Raw genomic sequence first — 26,621 nt, forward strand, 5'->3', positions numbered from 1 at the left:
CTTTCCTGGTGAGCCTTCTGAATGTGCCACCCTGGGCAGGTGAGGACTCCCCAGGAGACTCCATTATTCCCTGAGGCTTTCAGGCCAGGACGAAGCACCCTGACCTCTCAGCAGGAGCGGCCACTTGGGGGAAGCAGAGGAAATGGGAGGGGACACATGGCCCAGCTCTGAGCATGACTGGGTGGGGACATCATGTTGAAGTTCCTGGGAGCCTCATGCAGCCCAGGAAGAGGCCCTTGAAAGGCCAACAAGCTCTCTATACAGGAGGGAAAACTGAAGCTGGGGGTGGGCAGGGGCGGCCTTGAATTGGGGGTCTGGTCAGAAGGGCCTCTGCTCCTCACCTCAGCTATGGCCTTCACATGAACTTCCACCAGCAGAGGCCCCTAACTGGACTTGGCCCCAGTGGATGGACAGGAAATTGCCTACCATGCTGGCCACGCTAACTAACTTTCACTGCCTGGCTACTGGCAACCCCACTCTCTCCATCTCCTGGCTGAAGAACCACAACAGTTCTAAGGAGAGCATCACATCAGGACATCGAGGTGGCCCTGGAAGTTGGTGAGAGTGTGGCCTGAATGTGGAAGGTGGGACCTGTCTTCCATTTATCCGCACTTCCACCTGGAGCTGTGGCACCAGCAATAGAGCCTGGTCATGAAGTGTGGCACCCTCAGACTGCTGTCACTCACCTCTGTGATGGAGAACAAGTTCAGCAGCCCTCAGTAGACATGCATGCTGGACATCTGGGTGAGGGCTGTGACACATGGGCGGGGGGCAGGAAGGTGGGCAGCCTCTGAGGCCCCATTCATTCTCTCAATGTGCTCTCCTGACCATACCTTTCTACCCACAGGCTTCTGGCCAACCAGACCCAGCAAGGTGGAGTTCCACTGCAAAGCGCACGGCAACTTAGTATGTGGAGGTAAACAGCAGCAAGGTGGGTGACAATGGCATTCCCTATGTCACTGTGCTGAGGGGAGATGCTATTGCTTGCCAGGAGCATGGGGATGGCAGGCCCGGGGCTCCACTTCACTAAACTCTACCATCATCATAGAATATTTGGAGTAGCCTATGAAAGACAGTATCATGTCATCAGCCAGGAGACAAAATCCCCTTGATCAGCTCTCCTGGATATAAACTTGGTGCTGGTTCATTTAGCATCTGCTATGAACCAGTGTCTACAATTAGAGGCAGTTTTTCCTGCAGAAAGATCATATGAGTCATATGAGTCATAAAAGTGGGAAGCACTTCTGTTAGTATTGTCTCTCAAAATTCATTCAAAACATTTGCTTCTGCCTTTGCTACTTTATGTTCTCTGAATTCCCTCACTGAGTAAAAACCTCCTTGATGAGCTTATAATCAATCTCACATATTTAACAATGTGGGTTTCATCTTAAATTCCACTATAAAATATGGAACAAAATCTATTTGATTTATAGTAGATGTAAAACAAAAAATTAGGATGGGCTATTCTTGTGGGCAGCAAGCCACCCAGGTGCTGAGCCAAGAGATAGAAAGCACAAGTTGTTCCAGTATAATAAAGAAAATATATAGAATAAGAATAGTCATACTAGAAATAGAATATAGATATGATTATATATGAATATTATTATTATTAGTTTGTAGCATTACTCTTTATTCCAATATTATAATAATGTCCGTTCTACAATTATAACCTAGGAAAGACCAGGCCATACAGAGATAGGAGCTGAAGGGTGATAAGTGACCAGAAGTGTGAGCCCTCAGTTATGCCCAGACATGGCCACTAGAGGGCTCCTTGGTCTAGCGGTAACGCCAGTGCCTGGGAAGGCACCGGTTACTTAGCAGACCGGGAAAGGGAGTCTCCCTTTCCCTGGAAGAGTTGGGGAAGACTGCTCCACCACTTCTTGTGGAAGGCCTGACATGAGTCAGGCCCGCCCGCAGTCATCCAGAGGCCTAAACCTCTTCCTGTGATGCTGTGCTTCAGCGGTCACGCTCCTGGTCCACTTTCATGTTCCGCCCTGTACACCTGGCTCCACCTTCTAGATAGCAGTAGCAGAATTAGTGAAAGTATTAAAGTCTTTGATCTCTCCGAGAAATACATAAAAGAAATAATGAATATGTCCTAAGCTGTCCCCTCTCTCCGCCTCCGCTACCAAATAAGGAAGGGCCCCCTGTCCGGTGGACACGTGACTCACGTGACCTTACCTATCACTGGAGACAACTCACACTCCTTACCCTTCCCTCTTGCCTTGTATACGATAAATAACGGCGCGACTGGGCATTCAGGGCCACTACCAGTCTCCGCGCGTTGGTGGTAGTGGTCCCACGGGCCCAGCTGTCTTTTCTTCTCTTTGTCTTGTGTCTTTATTTCTACGATCTCTTGTCTCCGCACAGGAAGAGAAAAGCCCACAGGCCCTGTAGGGCTGGACCCTACATACTTGGGACACGTAGAATTAGTTCCTTTTATATTTATCAGTTTTCTACCAACCTGTATTTATTACAATAAAAATAATGCTAAAATATGTTTATCTTATTGCGTGGAGTTGAAATGGACACACTTGATAACAGAATATTAACTAAATGAACAATGAAGCCTATTTTTTTAGTTTTTTAAAAATTTATTTTAAAAAAGTTTTTTTCCAGTGTAAAATTGCACTTGATTAAATCTACTCCCAATCTACTCCTAAATCTACTCCTAATCTACTCCTAAATCTACTCTTTCTTTTTCATACATATAAAAATGGAATTGTTTTCTTAATTTTATTTTCAGGTTGGTCATTGGTAGTACATAAAATACAATTGAATTTTGTATATTGATTTTATATATTGTGACCATGCTGAACTCATTTATTGGTTTTAGTGGGTTTTAATGAATTTCTTGTAAATTTTTATATTCAAGTTATGTTATCTACAATGATAGACATTTCTAACCTCTTATTTTCCCACATGGAGGACTTTGTTTATTTTTCTTATGTAATTTCTTTGGATGTTAACCTTTTCCTCTTGTTCTCAAATGTCATGACACAACAACCGGTATTTTATTATTATGGGGTTAGCTGTAAGTTTTTCATTGATGCCCTTCAGCAGATCTAGGAAGTTTCCTTATACTCCTCCTTTCCAGGGAGACTAATTGTGAAGGAATATTGAATTGGTCAAATGCTCACTGTGTCTGTTGAAAGGATCTTTCTGTTACTTTCCTTTATCCTATTATTTTGTGTAATGCATTGATTGATTATTGGATAGGTCAACAATTCAGTGTCTGTCTGTCTATCACCTGAGAAAATGATTTGGAGCATACTGTTTGAATCCTGAAGTTGGTGTCAGTAAATTTCATGCAGAAATTTATTTTGACCATGACTTAACGAAGTTATGTCCTTGTAGATAAAGGCAGTCAAAATGGAACAATTGTTCATGGAAAACAGATGGTTCAGCTGCAAACTAAATGTGACCCTTATGTCCTTGAGCATAGACATGAAGTGAAAATTGGAGAGACTGTGTTACCCTTTCACATTCACCCTGGCAGCGATACTTGTGATGGCTGCGAGCCATGGCATGTTAGAGCTCACCTTTGCCTTGATAAGAAAGACGAATTGTTTACTGGTCCAACACTGAGTAAGGAGAAAAAAAGAGTTGGGAATAAGAAAATAATTAAAGAAAATACGAGTAAAATATGGTTTCAGAATACAGACTATGAAGATGAATAGACATGGAAGAATCTAAAATATAAAGATAGAGCTGGAAAACATATGGAGCAGATTGGAAGTTAAAGAACTTTCAAAAAGATGATGCTCCTGCATCTGTTTCTTCGGAAACTACTGACAGCAACAAAGGTCAGAAGATGTTGGAGAAGATGGATTAGAAAAAAAGAGAGGGTCTGGGAAAGGATGGCGGGGAATGAAAACTCCAACTCAGCTTCAACTTCAGCCTCAGTGAACACATGTAGGTGTGGGGACATGCAATCCATACTCAATTGAAGATGTTCGCATTTTCCAAAACAAAAGCAAACAAACTGTGACAAAGCATGAGATAGGTTTGCTGAAAACTTCCCAGAAATGAAACCTTAAAGAGAAGACCTAGGGACCACACCTTGGGTAAAAGGGACTGTAGAGTGAGGTTAATCATAGAAGAAAACTCAAGCTTTAAAAAATAGAGTTTGGAAACTCTTATTTATTTTATTTTAACAAAAACCATATGGATGTTCCAACCAAGATTAACTGACAGAATCTGTGGGGAGAGCACAGGTGATGGTATTTTTTAAAAGTAGTCATGTGATTATGGTTGGACGCCTAGGCTGAGAGACACTTAGCTAAGCCTTGCCTCTTAAGTTTCAATGTACATATAAATCATTTCTGATTCCTCTCTGATTACATTACTCTCTTAGTAATGTAATTCTGCAGGTTTGGAAGGGGTCCAGGAATTGGCTTCTTTAAAAAGTTTTCTCTTAATGCTGATGCTTCTCCCAGTACATCCATTGTAGTAGCACTCAGCTAGAGAAAGTAGTCACAGGACACAGAGTTCCTGACACCTAACACTGTTACCACAACATAAATACTTTTGGCCCAAAGTGGAAATCACCAATCACTATTAACAAGCATGTTATTCTCTGCTGGCTCTTTAAAGTTTACAGATGCTAGAGAACGTTAGAGTAGGCCTGCATTTGAAAAACATGTATACATGAGTTAATACAATGTTTATTGATCATGTACTATGTATTCAGAAGTATGTTACACAGCTGTGCTGGAAACATCACATGGTGAGTTCATCCTTATAGCTTCCTAGAAGTTGGGTGCTAAACATTCTGTAATTCCCCGGATTGAATGGCCCAGCATTTCTATGTTTTCTTTTAGTTTTGAAATAATTTACCTATAAAGAAAATGTGTAGAATAAAAGCTGTGTAGCTCAGAGGGATACAGAAAGAAAGGGTGAACTGCTCAGAGGGATTTTTTTGGTATTTATGTTGACTTTCTTGCGCCTTGTAGAGCAACTACTGGATCTGCAGAAATAAACTGCAGGTTGCTAGGTGGGATTTCTCTAGAAGCACTGGCTTCAGTGAAAAAAAAATTGTGATCCAGAAATGTATAATTATTTGCTCCCATTTATCTGCTTTTTTTTTTTTTTTTTTTTTTTTTGAGATGGAGTCTCGCTCTATCACCCAGGCTGGAGTGCAGTGGCGCAATCTCGGCTCACTGCAAACTCCGCCTCCCGGGTTCATGCCATTCTCCTGCCTCAGCTTCCTGAGTAGCTGGGACTACAGGTGCCCGCCACCGTGCCTGGCTAATTTTTTGTATTTTTAGTAGAGACGGGGTTTCACTGTGTTAGCCAGGATGGTCTTGATCTCCTGACCTTGTGATCCACCCGCCTCGGCCTCCCAAAGGGCTGGGATTACAGGCATGAGCTACCGTGCCTGGCCATCTGCTTTTTATTTTCAGGAAATTGTGGGCTGTAGCTCAGGAGAGGCAGCAGGAACCACCACTCAATTTTCTGATCTCCTTTAATTAGTTCTGTGAGAGGAGATTCTAGAGTGAAGCCCAATTCAGATGAGGCCTTAGAAGAGGGTGGATCTAGGCAGGGCTGGGACAGAAAGTGGATCCCATGTGGCTGATGTCTATGCTGGTGCAGTATTTCTAGTTCTGTCTTTCTTAAGCCTGCCCTGTAAAAACTTGACTTCTAGAGTTTATATAATTTAATCTATTTTAGCCATTTCCCTGTCAATTTTTATAACACACAATAACAAGGAATTAAAAATAAAAACACTTAGGGTGTTTTAGGACAATTAAATGGGAAGCTAAAAAATTATTTTTACTGAGGTAAAAGAAATAAGAATAATCACAACAATAACAATAATTCTTCTGTCCATGAATTGCACTTCAGGTGGTGACATCAGATCTCACAACAACAACATAAGGGAAGTGGAACAAATGTAACCAAAGTCCCCAGTACCCCTCCCTTCTCTCTTCTGACCACAGAATGTTGAATTCAATCATTTAGCCATTTGCTCTGGAATGAAAGTATCTGGACAGTAGAAACCATGAGTGTTTCATCTGTTTTTCTAATGGTCATATGATATAGTTGAGATGGCCCCTCCAATCTCATATTAAATTTTAATCCCTAATGTTACAAGTGGGCCTGATAGGAGGTGGTTGAAGCATGGGGATGGATTCCTCATGGCGTTGTGCTGTGTTTGTCATGGTGACTCACGAGATCAGTTGGTTTAAAAGTGAGACCTATCCCTCCCCCATCTTTCCTGTTCCCATTCCTACCATGTGAGATGCCTGCTCCTCTTTCATCTTTCACCTTGACTCTAAGCTTCTTTATATGTTAATGTTGTTACACAATTTAACTCAATTTTCTTATAAAATTAACTGACAAAATTTTAAGTTATTATATCATAAAAATAAATAAATATGATATCACATATGTGTTATGACATCACAATATATTATAATACCATAATTTGTATGTATCATGACATCACAATGTACATGACACCATAATTTGTATGTATCATGACATCACAATATTTTATGATATCATAATTTGTATGTATTATGACAGCACAATATATTTTGATATCAATTCATATGTATTATGACATCACAATATATTAAGGTATCACAATTCATATGTATTACTATGATATTATAATAACATTAAAATTTTGTTAGGTAATTTATAAGAAAATTGTGTTAAATTTTATAACAACATTAACTTATAAACTTAATAGAATCTAAGAATATTATCTGCTCTTGTGTAAATGACTGCTTAAGATATTATAACATATATTCAAAATTTGTTTATATATCAAATAAATTATATATAATATTATAGTATCAATATATAATGATATTATAAGTTCCATTTAAATCCTATTTAAATTCAGACAATTTTATTAGGCAGTGTCTGTCTGTCTATCACCTGATTTCTTGGGGGTTCCACTATTTGCACACAAACAGCACAGCTGGGAAAACACAGAGTCACCCAGCACAGGCTCTTCCCTGGATCTTTCCCCTCCTCAGGGCATCAGTTCATCAGTCAACCAAGCCATCTGAGAGCGGAAGAGCAAGTACTCTCTAACATAGAAGTTCTTATTCCTGCATGCTTTTCTCAGAAGAGGGAAAAACAAGAAGGTCATTTTAGGGCACACTTGCTGGGACATGAACTAAGTCTTCTACAGTTTGATAGCTCTAACCAGCAGATACAGATTTCTCAGTAGGAAGGAATGAGGCAGCTGTCCTGAGCCTGGAAGCTCCATCATACCTTGTTCCATCTTGTTTAGGTGATTTTGAGAGGCTGCTCTGGAATATGTCTCAATGGTGAATGTTGGGAAACAACACAGGCTTTGATGGGACTCAGGTGGTGTTTGTTGTGTGAAGGCACGGGCTGAATGCTCAGGATCTAGGCTGTTTTTCTTCTGGTCAGTTGTGTTACCTGTTTGGGACCAAGTCCAGTTTTACTAGAGAGGCTGAATAAATTCTAAAAAACAAAGTAGAGCTTTGAGGAAGGGTGACAAAGGGGGAAAGTTTCTCTCTCCACCTAGAGTTTTTGCTGCCTCAGGAATCACAGGCTGATTAAGTTACTGTCAGCTCTAATCTAATCAATTCAATTCAATTGAATTTGATCTAATTATCTTCCCCCTTGTTAACGTAGAAATGGCCATTTTATTTGGTATTTACTTTTTCTCCACTTTTTATTTTATCAAATATGTATTTGTCTAATACAATCAACCATAATTTTAAGTTGACATTTCCAAGCGTTTAAAAAATTATATCTATGTACATGATTTTAACACTACGTATAATGCTCTTCCGTTGCAAAATGTATAAAACAGTTCAATATAGATATGTTTAATTCTGCATCTTGAAAAATAAGCAGTATCAAAATACTTCCAGGTAGGAATTGGGACAGAAATTAGAAAAAATGATTCCCCTATCATCTGATTTCTGTGCCCCTGACTTTTTTAGTTTTTGTTTTTGACACTATGGCAAGACCCAGAAAGTGTCTCCCATTAACTGTGTTTAGGTCCCTAATAAAATTACAGCATTAAACTTATCTTATTGAGGCCCTAATGAGGAAGGAAAAAGAAAACTGTTCAGCCAATAAGAGTAAGCCACGCCCAGCTGAGGGACATATAAAAGGCAGGTCTAGGAGAATAACTCACACTGTCAATCAGGACATGTGAGAGAGAGCAGCTTTCATTTGAGTTTGAATGAGAGAAAAAGAAATGAAGACTCTGATCCCCCACTACTCCTCCATCCACTGTCCCACTGACCAGCCTTCTTTCAAACAGATCTCCTTTACATAAAAGGGCTAAGATGAGAAGAAACCACTCAAAGAAAAAGGCAAGACCCCCGTCCTGCCACTCCAGTGAGAAACACATGGAAAGGCAGGGTAAGGCCTTGCGCTGTTCCTATGAAGTCTCCAAGGAGGGTTGGAATCAGGAATACTGAGCTATGTGTCTTTAGTGGGGCTTTATTTCAAAATTAGGAACGGGAAATGGCTTAGGTCCCTGAGGAGGCTTTGAGAAACGTGTTCACTCATGACATTGGCGGAAGAGCTTCACTTGAAAGACTGATCCAGAAATATTTGTCAGAGATAGACTATGGGACTCTGTGCCTGGGAGAAGCAAGTCACCTAAACTCCATGTTGCACGAGGATCAGAGCCCAATCTAAATGAAGAGAAGAATTCTGAGATAATTAAGCTCAAAGCCAGAAACAGCACTGCTAGGTGAGGGAAAATTTGACTCTTTCAAGGTGAAAAGAGTCAGGGAAGCAACACAGTCTCCCCTGGCAAGGAAACTGGGAGCTCTTTGACTTCCAGGACCTTACAGATTCTGGACTCTGAAGAACAGAGGAGACCAGTGACAACTTCAGCTCCTGTGTGTCCACGATGAACTAAGGCTTTGAGGGTGTTTGGTAGGAGGCACTTACTCAAACTCTTATTTTAGCAACAGAATCAGAATTGAGCTCACATGAGGAAAATTTCAAGAAAAGGAAAGTCAGTTCCAAGGACAGCTGCCAAGATAGTGCAGATATAATCTTGCTTTTTTTTCTGCTTTTTTTTTTTTTTTTTTTTTTTTGCCCCAAAGGGCAAACAAGGCGTAGACTTTTAGAGAGGGCTTGAGCAGCAAGGGCGTTTCTTAATGACTGAAAAAATTTTTGAGACCCTGGAACTCAGGGATATTTGGGAACTCAGAAGGGGTTAAGCTTCACTTCATTAAAGTGCTAAGATGGTCAGGACGGAGGGGAAGACACAAATGAGGTTCACCTGAAGGTGCACGGGAGGTTGTGGAAATTAGTCTGCAGGTACTGTTTTGGCGAGTCTCTCACTCACGTGCTTCCTCTGCAGGGAACTGTTCAGGAGAGGAGCACAGCTTGATGTTGAAAAAGAAACTAAAGTCCTCCACTGCTGTGCACAGCAGTGAAATCCAGGAGACCTGTGATGCCCACCACGGAGGGCCTTTCATGGTTTACACTAGGTGTAGCAAGTGGCACAGTTATTGGGCCCGAGGAGTTCAATAGTCATCACTTCGGAAAGCTTTGTGACCTTGCAATGTGTGTCAAAGTCCACTTATCAAAATCTATCCCCAGGTGTTGGTTCAGCAGGTCCATTTTCCACTGACCTGGGAGAAACTCACTCAGCTTGCCTGGCTCTGGGGCCTCTTTGTGCCCAGGAGCAGACCTTCTATGCCATGACCACCCAGGCAGGTTGTGTCTTCCCTGCTAAGAAGTGGCTTGTTTCAGCCACACTGCCTGGCCCTGAGAATTCAGCTCTGGATAGAGAAGACCACCCCTTGCCTGGGCAGGAAATAACTGAGCCTGTCAGTGGATTAGATGAGGCTTGAGCTGGGTGCACATTGAACCCAATGTTTCAATGTGGAAGATTAAACAGTTAAAACATGGACAATGATCCTATTCACCCTATTCAGCAGAGAATACACTCTTGGAATGAGAGCAAGAAACTGCTACTTCTCAGATTCTTCCAAAGTACCAGCAGTGACAATTTTAGATGCACAGTATTAATAAATGAAAGACCCTGAAGCAGTCCTAGGAAAGGAGCTTGAACAATATACTCAAAACAGTGAACTCTGCAATTTGTAGACGGCTAAGATTATAAACAAATTATATATCTCCTGTTAGACATTTGATGTCTATTGGATGTCTCATGACAGTCATGCATTTCTATATAATCAGACAAATATGAGGATGTAATTATTCATATACCTTTTCATATTTTCAATTATAACAAAATAAATATAAAATTATGTGCTGCTTTTTTAATTCAGAAAAGTTTGTAACCTCTCACTCTCCCACACTGAACCCGAGAACACTAATATCCACAAACACTTAATAATACTCTTCATGGGAAAAATGTCAATATATTTTTACAGTTTAACAAAATTATGGTGAAATCACCACACAAGGTGTTTACTATGAATATTTTTACATAAAATTGAAGTCAAGATATGTTAAATGTAATTGATCATAATTATTTATTCTTCTCCTGACTCATATTTCCCTCATTTTAAATTTTTGAAATTTAAACTTTATTCTATTTTATGCATTTCAGTTGATCATACTGTATTATAGGATATTAAATGTAATATAAATATTGTCATTTATTTTACCTGTGGTTACATTTTATATTTTTCTTCTTGCATTTTACAGTGAGATTATGAAATCTTTCATCATAAAATGTATTTTTTTGTTTTGTTCTCTGCCTCATAATTTTCGTATACAAAATGATATAAAGATTAATGTTTTTGAGAATATTCAATTTTAGATAATTTTGTATTTCATCCACACTGAATTTTTATTTACTCCATGTGTGAGTTGGAGGACGTTTTATTACCTTCACTTCTGATTTATTTTCACCCTGACCCCTCACACTCCACAACTCTTGTTTTAATCAAAGAATAGTGATTTATCATTCCAGTAAATGGAGCCAATTCAATGAAAATATACAGATATACCTTGGAGATATATGGCTTTTGCTCTAAACAAGTATAATAAAACAAATATCACAATAATGTGAGTCATGCAATTTTTCTTCTTTCCCAGTGCATATGAAAGTGATGTTTACACTATACTGTAGAATAAGACTGAAATAGCCTATGTTTGTAATAACAATGTACAAACCTTAATAAAAAATATACTTTATTGCAAAAAAAAGCTGACACAGATGTAAACACACACAAAGGTCACATGATGTTGGAAAAATAGTGTTAACAGAGTCACTCAATATAGGGTTGCAAAAAGCCTTCAACTTGTAAGAAATCCAATATCTATAAAGAACAATAAAATGCCATAAGACTAAGTATGCCTGTGTAACAATCAGTGTTCACTAGTGATTTAGAAATCATATATAAAGGATATTTACATATTTATAAAAGTAACTGACCTGTTACAGAATGGGTAGGAGGTAAAAATTACAAAATGATTTATAAAGTATATTAAAAGGAAGACCAAGTCCGAAACATTCCCGAGTGGACAGAATCAGTTAGACATCCTCAGGGACCTCATCTTGTTGGCTTGCAAATAAGCAAAACATAACGTGAGCTATTTTTTTGTGAATGCCTGCATTAAAAAAAAAAAGAACTTAAGCTTAAATTATCAAAAGTACCAAGAATCTTATAGTAATATATGTCTATAAGGTAAACCAAAAAATACAATTTTATAACTGCAACAAATCACATAATTTTAATATTTTGTTCCTGCATTTGTTCAATACAATCATACCTCTGACACTTTGCCATTGAAGTGGAAAGCCTCTCTTGCTCTGGTGTTCCACAATTCATAAGTTGCTTCTTTCTCAAGAAAATATTTTTAAAACGGGTTCTTGCTCTATTGTCCATGCTGGGGTGTGTACACAGAATCAAAGCTCTCTGCAGTCTTACATCCTGAGCTCAAGCCATCCTCCCACCTTAGCCCCATAAGTAGCTGCAACTACAGGCATGCACCACCACACTTGGCTAATTTCTTCTTGTATTTTGTAGAGACAGGGTCTCACTATGTTTCCCAGGCTGGCCTCAAACTTCTGGGCTCAAGTAATCCCCTCAACCTGGCCTCTCAAAGTGCTGGAATCACAGATATGAGCCACCATTCCCAGCCAAGAAAACTTTTAAAATTTGTATTGTGCTACAGTTTACTTTTTAACAGGACAAAATAAAATAAACTAGCTATACATAAATCTAACAAACATTTGTTAAGCATATGAGAAAGACCATAAAAAGTCCTTGAAATATAAGAAAATCAGCATAAGCAAATGGAAAACCAAATCATGTTCTAAGGTAGAAATGCTCAATATCACTCAATCATCATTTTTCTTCAAAATAATTCAGAAATTTAATTTTGTCCCAGTAGAGATACCATCTGGTATTGGAAGCAGCCACTTTATTGCAAGACTCCTATAGATGAAAACATAAGTGAGAACAGCTGAGAAAACTATGAAAAAGTAGAGTGGCTATGCCACCCTATGAGACATGCTGATTTATGAATATATGGATAGCTCAGTGGAAGTACAAATTTAAAATAAACCACAGTGTATGAGAAAGTGTCTCTGTTCAGGCTGTTAAATAAAATACATTAGACTGGCTAATGTATAAATAACAGAAATATATTGGTCACAGTTCTGGAGGCTGCAAAGTTCAAGATCAAAGCATCAGCAAATTCAGGGTCTGGTGAGGATCCTGTTTCTCATAAATGGTGCCTTCTTGCTGTGCCTCACATGGTGGCAAGGACAAAAGTGCTCCCTTCAACCTCTATTACAGGGTATTAATTACATTTATGAGGATGAAGTCCTCCTGAGTGAGTCACTTCCCACAAGGCTCCATGTTTTAAAACTATCATATTAATGATTAAGTTTTTACAAATGAGTTTTTACAAGGAGACACAAACTCAGAGGATAGCAAAAAAGTCAACTGGCAATACAAACTACAGTTGGGTAGACATCATTGATGCTTTGGGTTTAGGAATCTCATGTTTCTATCATAAAGGTAAAAAATAACGTGCTAATTATAACCTGCAGTAAAATAAAGGTCAAATGAAAGATAAATCTATACAATGAAAAAATCAAGTTTTTACAAGGTAAATTATTAAAGGTTGTATCAGGATTTTTGTGGTTTCTGGGGATGAATAAGAAACCAGAGATTCCTCCTGTGACTTTTTTACTGAAGTTTCTGATGCTGTTACTCAATTTGAAAGTGTATAAAAATTTTTCCTGTTTCTGTCTTTGATAAATTCAAAATAAAATTGGCCTTCATATGCTTGATCCTAAAACACTTATTTACTCAGTGTTGCTCTGCTGAGGAAGGGCACTGAGTCTCACATGCACAGAACCATCATGTTCTGTCAGATACAGGACTTCTCCCTGAACCAGAGACTCACCATTCACACATGATCAGAGGCTTTGGTAGGCATACATTGCTCTGTGCTCTCCCACACAGGCTCAACCCTTAGCATCTGACTCTGAAGGTGACTGATGAACATGTTCCCTAGTACTCTAATTTACAGAAATTTTGTTTTCTCTTAATAATATCTAACAGAACTCCAGGATATTTCCTGACTCCACCTACCACATACAGAGAGACTGGGAGATTTGGACAGAAGCTTGGATCCTCACTCGAAGCCCTGCCCTGTCCCATCAGCTTTTCTAGAAGTACAATGTTCTAATTACTCCTGAGAGACCACATGTCAGGGCATCTCTCTGTGTCAAATGAATAAAAATGAGAAGAGAAACAGGCTAAAATTTCTGCTGAGGGTTGTATCTAAGTGTCTACTTCCCAGACTTATGTCTCTATTTTACACAATTATTGACAAATATAATTTCATCTTTAGAGGAAAAACTAAAGAAGTAACCCCAGCTCACATAGGAAGGAGAAAATAGAATCAATGTTCTATAGAATCCAGCTTACCTCAGCCATGAGGTGGTAAGTCTCCTCAGAAAAACGTAGTTGTCCTCGATCATCATAAACAACTGTGGCATCAGACAGCTGGACACTGAGAATGCAGGATATTCCCTGGGATTCCATGCCTATATCACAGAGAGAAGCTAATACCACAGGTCCTGTTGTACCATTTGGTCTAACTAATACTACTCCACTACCTGGCCCAACAGGATTCCCCAACTCTTCTCTGGGCCTCACTAGGGATAGTTCAGAAAGACAAAAAGTTATTAATGCCTCTCTATTTCTGTAGTTTGTGGGGTATAATTTGTTCATTTTTAGGTTTTCAGTTTTTGTCCTCCCTCTACATCCACAGAATTTTTGTCTCCTATGCTTGTACCTATAGCTTTATGTAGTCATTTTTTCTAGTCTAGTCACCCGTACTGTCTTCTAGTCATTTTTTTCTAGTATAGCGAGATGATATGGACACAAGAACTTCTATATGAAAGTTCACTTTTATATAGAACACAACCCTTTTTGGGCTGGACTGTAATTCAGAGAATGTAGAAACCAGATTTGCCTGGGGTTGCAGCTAAGGAAAAGAAAGACCCATCTTGCCCAGGAATGGTCAGTGAGAAATCTCAGAGTTTGAAAATGGATGCCTATAGACTTCAGGGAAGTTCTCTTAATCTTAGAGTCAGTAAAGAAGGGATTTTGGGGTGTTTAGGGGAAAGTCACGTTCAATTTACAAATTATATATGTGTGGACCCAGAGGAAAAAAATAAGTAAAATCAAACAGTTTGCTATGTTGATAAATATAGTGATAAAAGCTACAATGTGATTAAAATGCAAGTGGTCTCAAAACCCTAAAGGTTACACGAATGAGCTTCAACTGACACATGGTGTGACTGGAGTCACCTGATTATTATGCTAAAGTGAGACATGATTGATACCTCAAGAAGTGGGTCAAAGGCCGATGCAGTTATCATGCCAGGAATGGTCTGGGGCCTTCTAAACCATCGGACAAATAGGTCACCTTTCACCAAGAAGCACAAATCTGGCATGCAGTGATGACCTCTGCATTACACGTGGATTCAGGCTTGGTTTTGGGCTTAATTGTGGTAACTATTTTCAGAGAACAGATCCTTATTATGGACTCCTAAATGAAGGACCTGACAGATCAGCAGATAAAATTCTGGTGTGAACCCAACAAAAAGACATCCTTTACCAAATAGCCTTTGGTTTCAATGTGGAAGATTAAACAGTTAAAACATGGCCAGTGATCCAAAACCCTGAGCTCTTACCATTTACAGGAGCAGCCAGCCTGGCTTCAGGTTCTGTGTGACTAGCACTGAGGTTAGACATCCACAACCGCCCAGTGAGCACCATAAGGTGGCACCTTTCTTGACTCTCGAGTGAATTAGGGCCAGGCATCTAGGAATCATTCAGTAAATTGAAGACCCCATAGAGCCAGCAGTTTTTCTTCAAACAGTGAAGTGGGATGAATTGGTTCATTTTCATACTGCTGATAAAGACATTCCTGAGACTGGGCAATTTACAAAAGAAAGAGATTTAATGAACCCACGGTTCTACGTGCTGGGGAGATCTCACAATTATGGCAGAAGGTAAAAGGCATGTCTCACATGGTGGCAAACGTGAGAAAAGAGAATGAGAGTAAAGCAAAGCAAAAATGGTTTTTCCTTATAAAACCATCAGATCTTGTGAGACTTATTCACTACCACCAGAAAAGTATGGGGAAAACCACCCCCATGATTCAATTATTTCCTACCAGGTCCCTCCCACAACACTTGGGAATTATGGGAGCTAAAACTCAACATGCAATTTGGGTGGAAAACAGCCAAACTGTATCAGAGGGCATAAAATTTTCACCAAAGAATCTAATTTTTCTGTTACAGCTAAGATATTCCTGTGACAGTCCAATTTTCTTTTAGAATATGTTACATTCTAAGTGGGATTCTGATGTCTTGGAGAACTCAAATTTACTCACTTCAAAATTGGAATGTCAAGCTGGGAAGTCCCAAGCCCTTGATGTGTCAGGATTAAGTTTGACAGGAGCTTCAAAGCAAGCTCATCAATGACTTTCAAATCAGTGTAAATAGTAGTGTTAGGAAGACTATGTGTCAAAAGTTCTAAGGTGGAGGCTGACTCCCTCTCTCAGAGGCTTCAAATGAAAACAATATCAAGTATTCCTTGGCTGCTAGAAGAATTGAACTATGTAAATCTGCCCACATAGTTCCAGTGAGTCTTAACTGGAAAACAGGACTATGGGATGTTGGGGATTTTATCAGCTACTGGCAGAGATATGTTACCATTCTAGACGGGAGCATGAAGGCAGATGCTTCTAAATTGGCAGCCAATAAACATCACCTACAGAGTTAAACTTTTTGGACATCAGAGGGTAGAGGCACTCTTGATGAATTCTGCCCTGCCACTGTGGCAAATGGCAGGGAAGTTTGTCTCACACTCCTTGACTTGTTTCTCACCCAGTTTAGAGTAATCCCCTCTGGAACTTATGGGGCAGATAAGGACAAAAACACCTAACCTGACAATTGCTACTATAGATTCTGATGTAGAAACAAAACAGGACATTGATTTAGTTCAAAAAGCTCCATCTCCATTGTTATGTGGCCTTCTTCCCTCACTGTCACCCCGCCCAAACACTATTATTTGAGTTGTGCTGTTTGTTTTTATTTTATTGTTTACCATTGTTTTATGTTATCATCTATGTAAACACAAATCAACAAGTTACACTATCCCCAGGACAGGGGAATGCAAAAGACCAATAAAGGCTGGCACAGGTGTGTTTTGGGGATAGGACAGGGCAATGGGGAGGTGTTATTCTCTCTAAACTTTTCACCCTGAGTTCTGTGCTGCCTCCTCACCACTGTACTTTCTAGTTTTTGGAAAGTATTCAGGATCAGAAGCCTCCATTTGATGAAGGAGAATGAAGTCCAAGATCAAGATGTGGGCAAGGTGGTTTTTCTCTGAGGCCTCTCTCCTGGGGTTGTAAGTGGCCGCCTTCTCCTTATGTCCTCATGTGGCCATTTCTCTGTGTGTGCACGTTTGTATCTTTATCTCCTCCTTTGTGGAGACAACAGTTACATTGGATTAGGGTTCTCCCTAAGGTCCTCATTTAAAATTTTTTTTTTGTAACTGATAAAAATTGCCTACACTTATGGTACTGTTGTGAAATATGCACACATTGTGGAATGGTTAACCCAAGATAACTGGCATATGTGTTACCTCACAAACCCATCTTTTTTTGTTGTGAGAACACTCAAAATCTACTGTCCTCGCAATGTTCAAGAACAGATTACATTAACTGTAGTCACCAAGTGCAATAGATCTCTTGCACTTATTCTTCCTGTCTAACTGAAATTTTGTGTAATTCAACCATCTCCCTACTCCTTAACCTCTGCTCCCAAAGACCTCATTTTAAGGTAATTACCTCTGTGATGATGCTATCTCCAAATATAGTCTCATTCTTAGGTGCTGGGGGTTAAGGTGTCAACATAGGAATTTTGGGAAGCAGACGATTCAGCTCACAGCAGCCTCTGTCTGGACATAACATCTACCTTGAGATCCCAGTAACCTAGCAGTAGAGGGAATGACATGCAAAGAGTCTGAGGAAGAAAATTCCAGGCAGAGGATTCTATTGAGCAATTATCCTGAAATGGGAGCGAAGAGGGTGAGTTTGAAAAACCAGAGACCAGTGGCAGAGGGAAGGGTGTAAGGAAAGCAAGGGGAGGAGGTGAAGTTTCAGAGTTCCTGTGAGATATGTAAACTTGACTGTGATTTCGTTCCCCATGAGGTGGGAAGTTATTGGAGGGTTTTAAGCAAGAGGCACGATCAGATTCATATGTTTAAAAGCTTTTTCCAGTCACTTTATGAAGCATTAATTCTAAAGAGGGCAAATATGGAAACAAGCAGCAGGTGAAAATGACAGTGGCTTAGACTGGGTGAAATCAGAATGAAGTAGGTGGATACATTCTATTCTGGGGATACATTTGACCCCAAGGCTATAGGAAATGTTGGTTTGTTGCATGCAACAGAAAAGAGTCTTCAAGACTATTGCTACATGTTAGTCAAGTCAGGAGAATTTCCAGAGATATGGTGGGGCCCTTTACTGAGATAGGAAGGAACAGGAGAACAGGCTTTCAGAGAACATTCAAGTGATATAGTATTTTCCTAAGAGCATCAGTCAGGAAATTTGGTGGAGCCTGGGCATCCTTAGAAGTACTGACACACCTCTTGCTGGATCATTTTAGCACTGACATCCAGACCCGGAGCATGGAAATTCCCAAATTGGAAGAGGTGTGATGCTGTAGGAACGCAAGTGTGGTGATGAGGTTGGTGGGGCTTTGCATCACACCATGTGTGTGTGAGATGGAGAATTGCTGCATTTGGCCTGGATGAGGTCAGTCTCTGGTGCAGTGGGAATAAGGGTGCCCACCTCATAGATTTGTCTTGATGATTCAACAGAGTCATGCTCATGAAATGAATGTAAGTCCTGGCATATGCTGGGCCATTGGCATGAATTGTTATTGGTATTATTAATATTCTTGGTGTTTTTATTAATATCCTCAATACTGATGGGACATCAGCTCGTCAACTCCAAAAAAAACCTTCAGAAATATCCAAAGGCCCTCAGATAGTCTTCACTCTTCCGTACATTTCTCCAGCCTAGTCACCAACCAGCTCTCACTTCAGCCTTGTTTTTAAGTTAAACAAGTGGCGCTGGGCATGTCCCTACGGCTCTGAGCATTTTGTCAGTTGTGTTCTGTCCACCCCAGGCCTTTGACAGACATTGATGCCCTTTAGCAGATCTAGGAAGTTTGCTTATACTCCTCCTTTCCAGGGAGATTAATTGTGAATAAATATTGGATTGGTCAAATGCTCTCTGTGTCTGTTGAAGGGATCTTGCTGTTACTTTCATTTATCCTATTACTTTGTGTAATGTATTGATTGATTATTGGATAAGTCAACATTGCCTTTGTGAAATAATTCCATTTGGTCTTTTTCAGGAGAGTAGTCACGTAAGTAGTCTTAATTTACCGTCGTATTTATTGGCAAGTCTATATTATGTTTTGTAAGGAAAACACTTTTGTAATTTGAAGGTATTTTTTCTGAAAACTTTATAACTCTGTATCTCTTTTATGTATCACTTTACAATATTTTAATTGTAATAAAAGCACATAACAAAATTTACCATTTTATATGTGTTTAATTGCATAATTTAGTAGTATTACATATATCCACATTGTAATGCAACAGGCTTCTAGAGTTTTCCATTGCAAAACTAAAACTCAATACCCATTAAAAAAACAACTGCCCATTTTAACCTTCTCCTGAGCCCTTGACAAATACATGCTATTTTCTCTTTCTATGAGTTGGACTACTTAAGATTTCTCATAAGTGGAATCATACACTCACTGTCACTTTGTTTCCTGACATATTTCACTTAACATAATGTCCTAATGGTTTATTGTTACTGTAGCGTGTGATAGGATTTCCTTTTAAATTATATTTCATCATATGTATATATCATATTTTCTTTACTTATTTATCTGTCAAGGGACATTTAACTAGCTTCTACCTTTTGGATTTTGGGAATAATTCCATTATAAACATGGTTGTGCAAATATTTCTTTCAGGTCCTGCTTTGCACATTTAGATAGATATCCCAGAAATGGGATTGCCAGATTGTATGATAATTTCATTTTTAATATTCTGAGGAAACTCTTTACTATTTTTTATAATGGTTGCCTTATTATTTTTCCCACCACCAGTGCACAGTGTTCCAATTTCTCTACATCCCTGAAAACATTTGCTATTTTTTTCTTGTTTGATAGTGGCCATCTTAATGAGTGTGAGGTAATATCTCATTTGGGTTTTGCCTTGTATTTCACTAAAGATTTGTATTTTGAGCATCTTTTCAAATTCCTCTTGGCTATTTGCATATCTGCTTTGTAAAAACATCTTTTGAGTGTTTTGCCCATTTTTAAATAGGATCATTTGCTTTTTGTTGTTGAGTTTTAGAAATTGTTTATACATTCTAGATATTAACCTCTATCAAATATATTATTTGCAATTTTTTTCTCATTTCTTCGGTGACATTTTTACTCCTCTAAATGTTTTCTTTGATGTCCAAAAGCTTTTTGCACTTGATGTAGTCCCATTTTTCTGTATTTATTCTTGTTTCTTCTGCTTTTAATATCATATTCAAAAGAAATTACCAAGACACATGTCATGATTTGTCACCCTATATTTTATTTTAAGAGTTTTATAGCTATCTAACATTTAAGTGTTTAATTAACTTAAGACATTTTTGTAAATGGTGCAAGTGAAAAGTCCAATTTTATTTTCTTTAATTTTGATATTCAGTTTTGTAATGCTATTTGTTAAAAAGTCTCTTCTTTCCCCATTGTTCAGTCATGGCAACTTGATTGAAGATTACTTGATGATATTCATGAAGGTTTATATCTCGGTTCTCTATTCTGTACCATCATCTATTTGTCTCTCTATTTTTATTTCTATAGTTCTATAATATGTTTTGGAGTCAGGAAGTTTGATAACTCTAACTTTGTTCTTCTCTGAAGCTATTTTGGCTACTCATAATCCCTTGATATTCCATATGAATTATAGAAATTAATATTTTTGCAAAAAATGTCAGCATTCCTGCCAGGCAGGCCTTGAAATTTTATATGAGTTTTAGGACTTAAAATAATATATGTGCAAAAAATATAACATTTGGATCTTAATAGGAAATACTTTGAATTCGTGCTTCACTGTGTGTAGTATTGACATCTTAATAATATTAAAATTTCTGAGCCTTGAACATGAGGTCAAGAGTAGGATGCTTTAAGTTTCATACATTTTTTGATTTACCAGTTTCCTTCTGCTTGTGATTTGTAGTTGAGGGGTTATTATATTGCCCAGGCTGGTCTCCAACTTTTGGCCTCAAGCTATTCTCTCTCCTCAGTCTCCTGATGTGTTTGGATTACATGGATGAGCCACTGCACCTGGCCTCCTTATTGTTTTTCTGCCATTTTTATGAATTGAAGGTAATTTTTGGAAATGTTTATAAATATGTATCTCTTTAGAAGGTTTTTCATTTTTAAGGTAGTCAAAAACACATAAAAATTACCATCTTAACTATTTTGAGCGCATAGTTAAATAATATTAAATATGTTCGCGGCCAGGCGCAGGGGCTCACACCTGTAATCCCAGCACTTTGGGAGACCAAGACTGGCAGATCAAGAGGTCAGGAGTTTGAGATCAGCCTAGCCAACATGGTGAAATCCTGTCTCTACTAACATACAAAAATTAGATGGGCATGGTGATTGGCACTTGTGTTCTCAGCTACTTGGGAGGCTGAGGCAGGAGAATCTCTTGAACCCAGGAGGCAGAGGTTGCAGTGAGCCAAGATCATGCCACTGCACTCCAGCCTGGGTAACAGAGTGAGACTTCATCTCAAAAAAAAAAAAAAAACAAATTTTATATACATACTGTTTGGCTTTTTATAAACCCTTTAGAGTCCATATGAGTTTTAGAAATGTTTTTGTGTTTCTGCAAAATGAAATGACAGTTAATACTTGATGGAGATCACATTGAATCTGTAGATCACTTTGGGTAGTGCGGACATCTTCACAATATTGTTTTCCAACCCTTGAAGAAAAGCATGCTCAAGAGTGTGTTGTTTAATTTCCACATATTTGTAGATATTTCAGTATTTTTTCTGCTCTTGATTTCTAATTGTATTCCCTTTTAATCAAAAATGATAGTTTGTAATATTATAATCTTTTTTTTTTGAGACAGGGTTTTGCTCTGTTGCTCAGGCTGAAGCACAGTGGCTCAATCATGGCTAAACACAGCCTGATCTCCCAGGCTCAAGAAATCCTCCCACCTCAGCCTCTTGAGTAGCTAGAACACAGGCATGCCCAGCTAAATTTTTTTATTTTACATTTTGTAGAGACAGGGTCTCCCTGTGTTGCCCAGCACAGTGTTGAGGGCTTGACTCTCATTGCATACACTGCCAACAGTAAAGATTTTCACACTCCCACATAGACACTGCCCACTGTTGAAGTTGTGAATTTCACCAGCAAAGGCAATCAAAAGTGGTTATTATTACCCTTATATGTGTATTCAGCCTTCAGGTGAGATGATGAGTCTGTGACCAAAATTGAGCAAATATGTTAGTTGTCTGAGGTTGAGGCTTTCATGCATGGATCCAAATTACTGTTGAAATTATGACTTGCATACTTGGACACACGAGGTGTGTAAAAGTTTATTAGGTGCATACTTTTCAATACCTGGACCCAGAACATGTGCAGGAATGTAAATTCCATTCTCAGACCTTCCCACAGGTGTGACTGTGACATATATTTTTGCCCAGCCAGAACTTGACTGATTTGAATATACTGCCCGAAGAAAGCCCATAGTTTGATTGTGACATAGACCTAAGTCAATAACCTTGATAATGTGGCCCTCCTGCCTAGTCCCTTCTCACAGATGGCATTGTGATATATCTCTGGTCTCATTTCCAGGTGATACATCTCTGGTCTCATTTCCAGGTGATGTAATTGTCCTCTCCTCCCTGGGCCCCATTCCCAAAGGGGATTGTAACATTTTGCTGAGTTCAGCCCTCACACAATGTAATTCTTCAGCATGGGTTCTGCCCACAGAAGACATTGTGACACATCACTGCTCCCAGCACCATAGTGACATGAAATTTTTACCAGCACTCAACTCACAGGAGGGATACTAATATATATCTGGCTCAGTATTCAGGTGATGTGACTCTTCTGCCTGGTTCTGCCCACAGGTGGAATTGTGACATATAACTAGGTTCAGGTCACAGGAATAATGATGACTGTCATATGACGGCCCAGCCAGTAGGAGAGATTTTCACTCTCATAGCTAAGGTTAGAATAATCAGTAAGGTTCTCAGTCTCCTAATTTTATAAAAATTACAGATGATTATAACACTTATGACTATTTTGTAAAATACTTGGGACTTATCAGAGTTCATTAAAGAAGTAAAATTTTGCCTCTCGTAGGCACACTATCCAAAAATTGGGATTGTCAGTCTCACACATGGACAAAGCCCACTGGTGAGGTTGTAAATCTCACATGTGCAAACAGTCCAGAGTTAGAATTGGGACTGTCATATGTGTATCTGGCACATATAACAGATGTTGGAAGGTGACTCATTTCTGGACCCAGCTCATAGGCATGTCAATGTTTCTCATGCCTGGTCCCAGGAAATAGAAGGCATGTTGACTCTTGTACCTAGGCCTACCGCAAGAGATAAGATCCTTGGCTTCCTACTTTTACAGACGTCTCAAAGAATTACAACACTCATGCATATTGTATAATGCCCTAAGGTGGTACAGAGAGTATTAAAACAGAGCCCAGCTCAAAATCCTTATTGGGACTTTTGTATGCACACAGCCCAAGTTAGGATTAAAGGTGAACAGAACCCACTCATGAGGTCCTGGTTCTCACTCACAGAAACAATTCACAGTTGGAATTGTGACTGTCATATCTGGATCCATCCACAAATGAGATGGTTTCTCATTTCTGGACCCAGATCACTGGCAGATTGATGACTCTCATACCTGAACTTAGGGCAACATGTAGGATCATGGGTTTATACCATCATTAAGGTCTCAGAGCAGGTTTCATTCTCATGCAGACCATACGAAGCTCTTAAGTGGCACAGAAGCTATCTTATAAACACCCAGCACGCAGGTGACATTGTGATTGCTCTATGCACCCAGAACATACACTGAGGTATGTCATCTTCCTGTATAGACACAGTCCATTGTGGAAATTCTCAATATCACATCCAGATCAGTTGAAAGTTGACATTGTGACTCTCATATATAGAACCAGTTCACAGGTGGAATGGTGACTTTTATACTAAACATCAGCATACCTGTGAGGCAGTGACTGCCCTAATTAGACAGTGATTGCAGTTGAGGTTGGAGCTTACAGGTATGAATACTGTCCATCACTGATATTGTGATTTGTGTACCTTAACACAAATCACAGGTGTTGTCTCTTATACCTTGAGCCAGAAAATGTGAGGTGCTGTGAACCTCATCCCAGGACCTTCCTGCACATGTGACTTTGACATGTAATTTTTTCTCAGAACCTGATTGTCTTTACCTCCCTGCCTAAGCCCTGTCAACAGTTGGGATTGTGACATATACCTAACCCAAACAGCTAAATGATGTGACTGTCCTCCCTGAGCCTTGGCCACAAGGGATATTGTAGTGTATCTCTGAGCCCTTCACCTAGACGATGAGACTCTGCTTTCCTGCCTGTGTCCTGCCTCCAGTAACAGAAATAGGGGAATATTACCTAGGTGGATGACTGTCCTTTCATAACTGGGCCCTGAGAATGGGTGGGATTGTGACACATTGCTCATCCCAGCACCTAGGTGATGTGACTCTTTTGACTGGGTTCTGCATACAGTGGGCATTGTGACATATCACTGAGCCTAGCACAAAAGTGATGTGACTTTCTCCTCTATGTGTGGGTCCTGCCCATAGAGGGATATTGACATTTCCATGGCCCAGCATTCAGGTGATGTGACTTTCCTTCTTGGTTCTGCTCACAGGTGGAGTTGTGACCTTTAACTTGGACCACGCAACTGTCATGATGATGACTTTCTTGCATGGACCAAGCCAATAGGAGAAATTTTGACTCTAACAGCTAGGCTTAGGGCAACAACTAAGGTCCATGGTCTACTAATTGTAAAAAGGTCACAGAAGATTATGACACTCACATGTATTTTATAAAGCCCTTGGGGTGTATAGAGAGAGTCACATAACACAGCCCAGCAAACAGGTGAGCCTGTGACTCTCAAAGACACATGTAGCCAACAATTAGGATTGTCACCTTCATACATGGACAGAGTCCACTAGTGAGATTCTAAATCTCACACATGGATGAAGTTCAGAGTTGAAACTGTGACTGTCATATGTGGATCTGCCCTCAGGCTGGATGATGACTAATATCTGGATCCAGCTTACAAGCATGGTGTTGATTCTCATACTTAGACCAAGCCAATAAGACATATATTAACTCGTACCTAGCCTTAGGGCAATGGGTAAGGTTTTGAGTTTCCTACCTGTACAGAGGTCACAGAGGACTATGAAATTCTAGCATATGGTGTAATTCCCTCAGGTGGTAAAGAATATGCAAAAACAGGGCCCAGCACATAGTTGAGGTTGTTACTTTCATATACACATCCAGTCAAAACTTAATATTGTCACCCTCACACACAGACAGTGCCCACAGCTGAGGTCCTAAAACTTCCATGCATGCAGTCCACAATTGACATTGTGATGGCCACAGGTATGATGGTGATTTATTTCTGGAGCCCACTCACAGGCACATTGATGAATCTCACTCCTGGACACAGCCAATAAGAGAGATGTTGACTCTCCTGTCTGGGCTTAAAACAATGTGTAAGATCGTGTGTCCACCCAAGCATGCAGGTTTCAGAGAGTGTTGCGACTCTTAGGCTTATTTTATAATTCCCTCGGGTGGTAAGAGAGCATCATAAAAGGGCCCAAAATACCGGTGAGATTGTTACTCTTATATGCACTCCCAGCCAACAGTATTGTCACTTTCCAAATGAACACAGCCCACTATTAAAGTTCTGAATCTCACATCTAGAGGCAGTCAGAAGTTTGCATTGTTTCTGTCATATGTGGATTCTATGCACAGGTAGGATGGCGACTCTGGACCAAGTTTCAGCACCTTGCGATGTTTTTATTTTTTACTGGGACACTATGTGCAGGCAGGGATGGGACTCTCATGCATGGGCTTAGTCTACTGTTGAGGTTGTTACCTGCCTTTTGGGTGCAACTCACAGGAACTATTGCCTCTGAATCCAAAGCTGGGGCATACGAGAGATTGCAAATTTTATCTCTGGACATTCACACAGCTGTGACTGTGACATACACCTTTGCTCAGGCCCAGCCTACAATTTAGATTGTAAAATATACTTAGGTTTAGCACGTAGATAATGCAACTTTCCTGCCTGGACTCTGCCATCCGGGGAAATAGTAACATATCTCTGGGCCAATAACCTAGGTAATGTAACTCTCCCTTTCTGCCTGGGCCAGACCACAGGAGTCATTGTGAGATATCACTGGGCCCATCGCCTACATTATGTGACTCTTTCTGTCTTGAGTTTGTTTACAGGAAGAATGATGACATGTCACTGGGACCATCACCTAGGTGACATGACTGTTTTCTTCCTGGAACATGTTTACAGGGTGGATTGTGACATATTGTTTTGCCTAGCACCCAGAAGATACAATTTTTATTGCCAGGACCCCACCCACAGGAAAAATATTCACATATCACTGGCCCAACACCTAGTTGATGTGAGTCTCCCTCCTAGTCTTTGCCCACAGGTGGGATTGTCACATATAATTAGGTTCAGCCCACAGGTATAATGAAGACTCTCTTATATGTGGACCAGCCAATAGAAGAGATTTTGATTCTTATAGCTAGGCTGAGGGAAACAAGTAAGAATCCAGGTCTTCTACATGTAGAAAGGTCACATAACATTACAACACTCATGCATATTTTATAAAGCCCTTGGATAATATAGAGTGTGTCATATCAGGGCCCCGCACAGAGGTAAAATAGTGATTCAGTAGGCACACCCAGATGACAATTAGCATTGTTTCCCTCACAAATTGACCAAACTTACTGGTG

The 26,621-nt window shown here is 39.6% G+C and overlaps 1 long non-coding RNA gene and 1 pseudogene across 1 annotated transcript; one reads left to right on the forward strand and one right to left on the reverse strand.

Moving 5' to 3' along the window:
• The first annotated feature begins 575 nt into the window (after positions 1–575).
• On the forward strand, positions 576–4,088 carry LOC101133867 (angiogenic factor with G patch and FHA domains 1-like; annotated as a pseudogene).
• Positions 4,089–4,762: 674 nt separating this feature from the next.
• Positions 4,763–17,464, reverse strand: LOC129527776 (uncharacterized). Its single transcript, XR_008672840.1, has 6 exons — positions 17,326–17,464; positions 15,161–15,402; positions 13,887–14,005; positions 11,375–11,550; positions 7,234–7,404; positions 4,763–4,839 (listed from the first exon to the last, which is right to left on the reverse strand). It is a non-coding gene; the product is annotated as an uncharacterized lncRNA (long non-coding RNA).
• Between the last annotated feature and the right edge of the window lie 9,157 nt (positions 17,465–26,621).

Source organism: Gorilla gorilla, chromosome 18 (genome assembly GCF_029281585.2).
Source record: "Gorilla gorilla gorilla isolate KB3781 chromosome 18, NHGRI_mGorGor1-v2.1_pri, whole genome shotgun sequence".
In the NCBI taxonomy this organism is placed as follows: domain Eukaryota; kingdom Metazoa; phylum Chordata; class Mammalia; order Primates; family Hominidae; genus Gorilla; species Gorilla gorilla.